Source organism: Engraulis encrasicolus, chromosome 8 (genome assembly GCF_034702125.1).
Source record: "Engraulis encrasicolus isolate BLACKSEA-1 chromosome 8, IST_EnEncr_1.0, whole genome shotgun sequence".
NCBI classification, from domain to species: Eukaryota; Metazoa; Chordata; class Actinopteri; order Clupeiformes; family Engraulidae; genus Engraulis; species Engraulis encrasicolus.
Window position 1 is genome coordinate 46,823,817 of NC_085864.1, and position 6,941 is coordinate 46,830,757.

General features: G+C 41.3%; 1 long non-coding RNA gene across 1 annotated transcript; it reads right to left on the minus strand.

Moving 5' to 3' along the window:
• Positions 1 to 1,052: 1,052 nt before the first annotated feature.
• On the minus strand, positions 1,053 to 6,318 carry LOC134453742 (uncharacterized). Its single transcript, XR_010035715.1, has 8 exons — positions 6,088 to 6,318; positions 4,927 to 4,995; positions 4,527 to 4,571; positions 3,946 to 4,000; positions 3,713 to 3,757; positions 3,297 to 3,324; positions 1,951 to 1,973; positions 1,053 to 1,399 (listed from the first exon to the last, which is right to left on the minus strand). It is a non-coding gene; the product is annotated as an uncharacterized LOC134453742 (long non-coding RNA).
• Positions 6,319 to 6,941: the final 623 nt, after the last annotated feature.

The following is a 6,941-nucleotide window of genomic DNA, read 5'->3' on the forward strand; positions in this document are numbered from 1 at the left end:
ACTGAAAAGGTAGCTGGGGCCAGACGGTTTGTGTTGGAGACATCTAGAACCTCCACGACTTCTGTTATCAATGGTCTACTGTATATCAACATCAGCATCAGCATCAGCATCAGGGGTGTCATAGGTTGCTGGTTTGACTCCCGACCCGCCAGGTTGGTGGGGGGAGTAATTAACCAGTGCTCTCCCCCATCCTCCTCCATGACTGAGGTACCCTGAGCATGGCACCGTCCCGCCGCACTGCTCCCTACACACTAAAAAATACTGGGTTAAAAATAACCCAAATTGGGTATTCTAATACCCAGTCACTGAGTAACTATTGGACAGCACACATACTGGGTTATTTTTACCCAATGGATTGGGTTAGTATTTTTAACCCAGCATTGGGTCAATACAACATGCCCAGTAATGGGTTAAATTAACCCAGCCGTAGGGTCAGAAATACCCTGTACTGGGTTGCTGAGTTAACCCGTTTCACTGGGTTAAAATAATAACCCAATCCAATGGGTAAAAATAACCCAGTATGTGTGCTGTCCAATAGTTACTCAGTGACTGGGTGATACTGGGTTAAACATTGGTGGAAACTGGGTTATTTGGGAATTGCCTTTTACTTTTCTCCAATTATTTCAGTTGTTCCCTTTGACAAATTATGTCGAGTTCCAAGCAAGCAACTATCATTGAATCTTATGGGACCAGCCAGCAGCTAGTTAATGCCACTGGTCAATGATAATTGCCTGCTTGGAGGTAGAAGTTGCATTGCCAAACTCAGGAAATGGCTGAAAGAACAGGAGAAAAGTAAGGCTCAATTACTCAAGGGGATGTGTAAATATCTGCCTATTTCCAGAAATGGTTAAATATCACTTTAACAATATGCAACACATTTGACCATTTTAAACACTCAAGTCACTGATAACCATTGCTCAAATAGAACCAATCTGATCACTATTAATGTTTTAAGTAATTTGTATACATTATTGTATACATGTTAACATATGTGATAATTCAATGACATTATACGAAAACACATCAAAGCAATGAATCAATGGAGAGAGAAATTATTTTCTGGTCAACCTTCCTTTATTACCAGGGATTCACGTTCTTCAATTTGCATCAATTCAAAGCAATATTTGAAAGGAAAAAAGTGTCCAGGCACGAAAAGAAAATCTGCAAAGATATTTTACAAAACAAATGAAACTTGATCAAAAATAAACATACAGCAAAAGTCATGAGACATTGCTTCTCTAAATGGTCTATGCAGCACTTTTTACATTGTATTGAGGAAAGGCAGATACAGTATTGGCAATAAGTCTTTGTAAGATAGGATAGCTAAACACATACAGTGTGCAATTATGTGTAGGAATCACCATGTGAAAGAGTTCAAGATGAGGTACACAGCATTTCTCTGAATGAAAAGAAAGACGGCAACTTAGCATTCAGTTACACATTAACACATTACAATTATAATGTGAAGACATTGCAAGACACAGACTATACACTCCAAAGAGTTGTGAATCCAATATTCATGCAATGTGCAAAATACAAACATGTAAATGAAGTTTCCAGTTCAACCCAATCTGACAAAATATGTAGTAAAAACAAAGGAGATACGCACTCTGTGCTTCTAAATTAACACTCCGGTGCAACCAGAGCAGGACTAAATGATAAGTACAAAGGAAAAAGAATCTGGTGCCACACGGATGTCTATTTTCTGTTATTTAATTTTTCAGTGCAGTAAGACTAACGTCTCGACATGCGTCTTCATCCTCTGAAGACGCATGTCGAGACGTTAGTCTTACTGCACTGAAAATATAAATAACAGAAAATAGACATCCGTGTGGCACCAGATTCTTTCTCCTTTGTACAAAATATATAGTAACTTGTAGACCTACTGTCTTTTGGCTTTTTAAGGAAACATGAATGGTACACATATTCAAAAGAGAAACAGAGGCTTACCATTTAGGTTTTCGTTCAGTCACCTACAACCATAGAAAAAAGTAAGAAAAACAAATTACTCATGTTGAAATACATTAGATGAATCTTTCATAAAAGATGCTTGTTGACATGCAAGTGTCCGTCACTGCGCAGACCTTTGTTATTTATGTTAATTTTGAAGTTTTTGATCCAGCACATGAACTTGAGATGTCCAGGCACACTCTCTTTTTTTGGACCATGTTCGGGCAGTAGGCAGATGGAGGAGTATAGCTATTATTCATCCCCCCCATTACTTACCCATGACTGCCAGAAACATGGAGATTATTGGTGTCCCTGAACTGTGTTTTCAATTCAAGTTAATGAACTAAAAATTAACCTTTCATGAACATATGTGGGAGATTATCACTGAACGAAATAAAACTTTTTCCCCGACCCTAAACTTGTAGAATATGTAGAATATGACTAATTCATAGTCATGTAAATAAATAGTATACACATATGTGGAAAAAAATCTGAGACCACTTGAAAATGTTCAGTTTTTCTGATTTTACTATGTATATGTAAAGGAGGCCAACTATCAAAGTGTGAGGTGGAATGTGACGGAGGTCATCTTGCACCTGTTCACCCCCTCGGGCATCCTCGTCAACTACAACGGTTCGGCAGTGGGAGACACAGTACGATACCGCTGGGCCAAGAGACTAGTCTCTCGGCCCAACGGCACGAGACTGTATGAGGCTATCAGAGGGAGGTTTACCAATGTTCCACGCCAACTCTGTGCTAGTTAGCCTCCGTTACACTCTCCCCCTTAAACCTCACTCCCATCCGGGTCACGGCACCACTGTGACGGAGGTCATCTTGCACCTGTTCACCACCCTCGGGGATCGAACCTGCATCCTAGTCAACTACAACGGTTCGGCAATGGGAGACACAGTACGATACCGCTGGGCCAAGAGACTAGTCTCTCGGCCCAACGGCACGAGACTGTATGAGGCTATCGGAGGGAGGTTTACCAACGTTCCATGCCAACTCTGTGCTAGTTAGCCTCCGTTACAGGAACGTTAGTAAAAACCTCTCTCCCAAAGCCTCAATACAGTGCGGTAACTGTGGGGTAGCTGACCGGTCCTTTGGCCCAGCAGTCTTGTATTGTGCCTCCCATTGCCAAACCAGATGCGTTGATGAGGTGGCCGGTTCGCGGCCTGAGGAAAGTGAACCGTGCAGGAACACCTCGGTCATAGATAGGTGTATGTTTGAGTAAAACAAACATTGCTATTTCATTCTATGAACTGCTAAATACATTTTCTCCAAATTTCTAAAGAAAATATTGTCATTTTTTCCACGGCTGTATATTGAAGTATCCAGATACTCACTCTGTCTACAAAGCCTCCGGGACAAGTGCTGCAGAGCGAAACAGATTTCGGTCACCATAGAAATAAGGAAGAGAGAGAGAGAGAGAGAGAGAGAGAGAGAGAGAGAGAGAGAGAGAGAGAGAGTTAGCGAGTGTTGCTCAAGGTATTGCTGAATGTTACTTTCTGCTCTATAAAGGAAACGGACATTAATTACATGGGCCTGAAGGCTAAGCAAATGCTTTATCAATATCATGCAGTATCCCAACTGTGCTGGTGCTTTAATATTTTCTTAATAGCAAGAAGTTAGAGATGGAGGTGTTCTGTTAAGTTCCAATCTACATTCCTAATAAATACATGCATGTGATCATTATTTTGGCTTTATGGGGTATGGCTACATTAATGGCAGGCAACACATATTGAGAAGCAGCAATACTAACCTTGCTGAAAGAATAAGTCTCCGTTTTCTTTCAGTCACTTCCAGTCTAGGACAAAAAAGGCAACACATTAGAAAAAAAATCCAAGCAGCACCTCGGTCATAGATAGGTGTGTGTTTGAGTAAAACAAACATTGCTATTTCATTCTATAAACTGGCAAATACATTTTCTTCAAAATTCTAAAGAAAATATTGTCTTTTTTCCATGGCTGTATATTGAAGTATCCAGATACTCACTCTGTCTACAAAACCTCCAGGACAAGTGCTGCAGAGTGAAACAGATTTTGGTCACCTTAGAAATAAGTACATGAGAGAGAGAGAGAGAGAGAGAGAGAGAGAGAGAGAGAGAGAGAGAGAGTTAGCAAATGCTGCTCAATGTATTACTGAATGTTACTTCCTGTTCTATAAAGGAAACAGGCATTAATTACATGGGTCTGAAGGCTAAGCAAATGCTTCATCAATATCATACAGTATCCCAACTGTGCTGGTGCTTTAATCTCTTCTTTATACATGGATTCTAAAATTTGTTTATAACCTGACTGCGCAAAGCTAACTGTGCACAACTCAACCTCTGATTGTTGGAAAGCGCTGTCGGTCAAAAAATTAGCTCACGTGGTTGGCTGCCAGTGTCTTGCCCCTCTTCATAACATCATATTGATAAACACTAAGAACCCATGTATAGCAAGAAGCTAGAGATTGAGGTGTTAAGTTCCAATCTACAATCATAATAAATGCATGCATGTGATCATTGTTTTGGCTTTATTGGGTATTCCTACAATAATGGCAGGCTACACATATTGAGAAGCAGCAATACTAACCTTGCTGAAAGAATGCATCTGTGTTGTCTTTCAGTCACTTCCAGTCTAGGACAAAAAAGGCAACACATAAGAAATAACTTCTTTCCAAGCAATGCCTTGGTTTGGCAGCATCTATATATCAAATCACACAGAAACAAATATCTTTAGCCAGTTGAAAGTGTCAGTGTTGATGTGGAGAGGTGACCATTGCATGGCTGCATTAGAACTAGTTATCTGCAGTTAATTTGTTCGGGCTTCTGACAATGTGGACAGTTATTCCCCTGTTAAACATAATGCAGAAAGTCTCGTGCTGAAACTGTAAGTGAGTGACTGACGTGGCTTTAATTCAAAACAATTGCATTTATGGCATCCTCTGAGGCGTCTGGTGAATAATGCTACAATATACAATGTTTGCACATACCTTAGCACAGACGGACATAACGTGATCAGCTTACAAAGGATCCGGACGCCAGTGCGATCTCTGGTTAACCTGGTGATTAATAATACAGTGAGTGCATACTCAAAACTGTTCGGGTGAAGCATAAAGCATAGTAAAGGATCTTAACACATGCACAAGCAATAACGAGACACACATATTCAGAGGGATAGCCTCAGTATGCTGGGATGGTCCAGACCGACGTCACATATCCCATCCCAAACTCGACCCCAGACGCACAGGCGGGTGACAGAGCAGCGCAGCAACAAGAAAACATCCAGTGAGCAGAGCATACATCAGGATGCCCTTGATAAAATAATTGCCTACGCTCGTCTAACCACAAACAATTAGCAACTCACCGGCTAGAGGTAGCCCACTAGACGTCGCCGGACTAGAGGAGCAGACAAGCCGCGAGGGGAAATCATTTTACAAAGTGCCTTGACAAGTTGTAGAATTTACTGCGGAGGCACTCTCCCCGTGAGCTCACTAAGTTTGGCGTTTCATACCAGCACTAAACCACTGCTATCTGCAACTAACTGACAGCCAGCTGCACGTAATCGCTAAACAATGTCAAGTTGCAGAATGTAATTACGAACGTCAAAATAAAAGGCTTCGGTTTAGTTATAATGTCCCATCACCCGACACCCCTAGTTGTCTCTCATTCAGACACGGGCTGCAAACAAATCTAACAAGTGCAGCACAACGGCAGGGGATGTTAAGAATAAAATACTTCACTTTCTGCTTCAATTACTAGTTAGAACATGCTAGCTAGACTCATATCTAACTAGAGCTAGCTTGCTGATAGCTAGTTTTTTTGTAAGCTTGAAGCTGCTGCTAGCCTCGCCCACAGCTCGGCCACCGTTTCCACCGTGTTTAAGAGAAGTCAGGTGTTTACTGCAATTAGGCTATATCAGGTTCTCTGGCTATATGTAGGATAGGAAGTAGGCCTAATCGAATAATATCTGACGCTACCTATTAGGTCAACGTAGCGTGTTTGAACGTGCTAATCACTTCGAGACCGTGGTGGTTAAAATCTTGTGATAACATGAGAAACACTGTCTAAATGGTGGCGCCTTGTCCATTTTTTACCGTTATATCAAGTTTACTACTTAGACAGCACACATATTAGTTTAATTCATTACAAACCTTTCCTTGTTGTTGAAGGTTTTCCCCAGTTCAGTTGACTTCCAGGAAAAAGTCCGTTGGCTGGCTCTGATTTCAAATGTTATGATAAACCCAGTGATTGGGTATAATAACTCATCAATGGTTAGCATAACCCAGTATATGGTCAAACGACCACACACCAATAATTGGGTAAACATATAACCCAGCATGTTTCTATCAAATTACCCAGTGTGGGTATAAAAAACCCAATAAGTAGTAAAATTGTCATAAACCAGTATTTGGGTAAAGAAATAACCCAGTATTTTTTGTGTGTAGGGGCGCCATTGAGGCTTGCCCCCTTGCACGGGTGAGACATAAATGCAATTTCGTTGTGTGCAGTGTTCACTTGTGTGCTGTGGAGTGCTGTGTCACAATGACAATGGGAGTTGGAGTTTCCCAACGAGCTTTCACTTTCACTTTCACTGAAGTGTGATTGAGTTACCAGGGCCCCAGCTGTATAGGGGGCCCACACACAGTTCGATTTAGATCAGGGTTTCCCAAACTGGGGTGCGTGCACCCCTGGGGGTGCGCGGCCTGCCACAAAGAGGTGCACAAGCTGAAAAGATCAATGGCTGAGATGTGTGTTTTTATACAGAGTTAATGAACATTATGTAGTTTTTAATTATTTGGTGAATTGTATGCTGGAAAGATCCATCCTAAGTATAATTTATAACTTCCAGACTTGTCATGCAACAAGTTCCATTGTAATGATGGCAGAAAAAAAAGTCAGATCTATTGTAAATGAGGGTTGCCCAAAATGTGCGGCTGTGCAACATTCGCTAAGGGGGTGCGCAAACCACATTGAAATGTATAAGGGGGTGCGCATGGAAAAACGT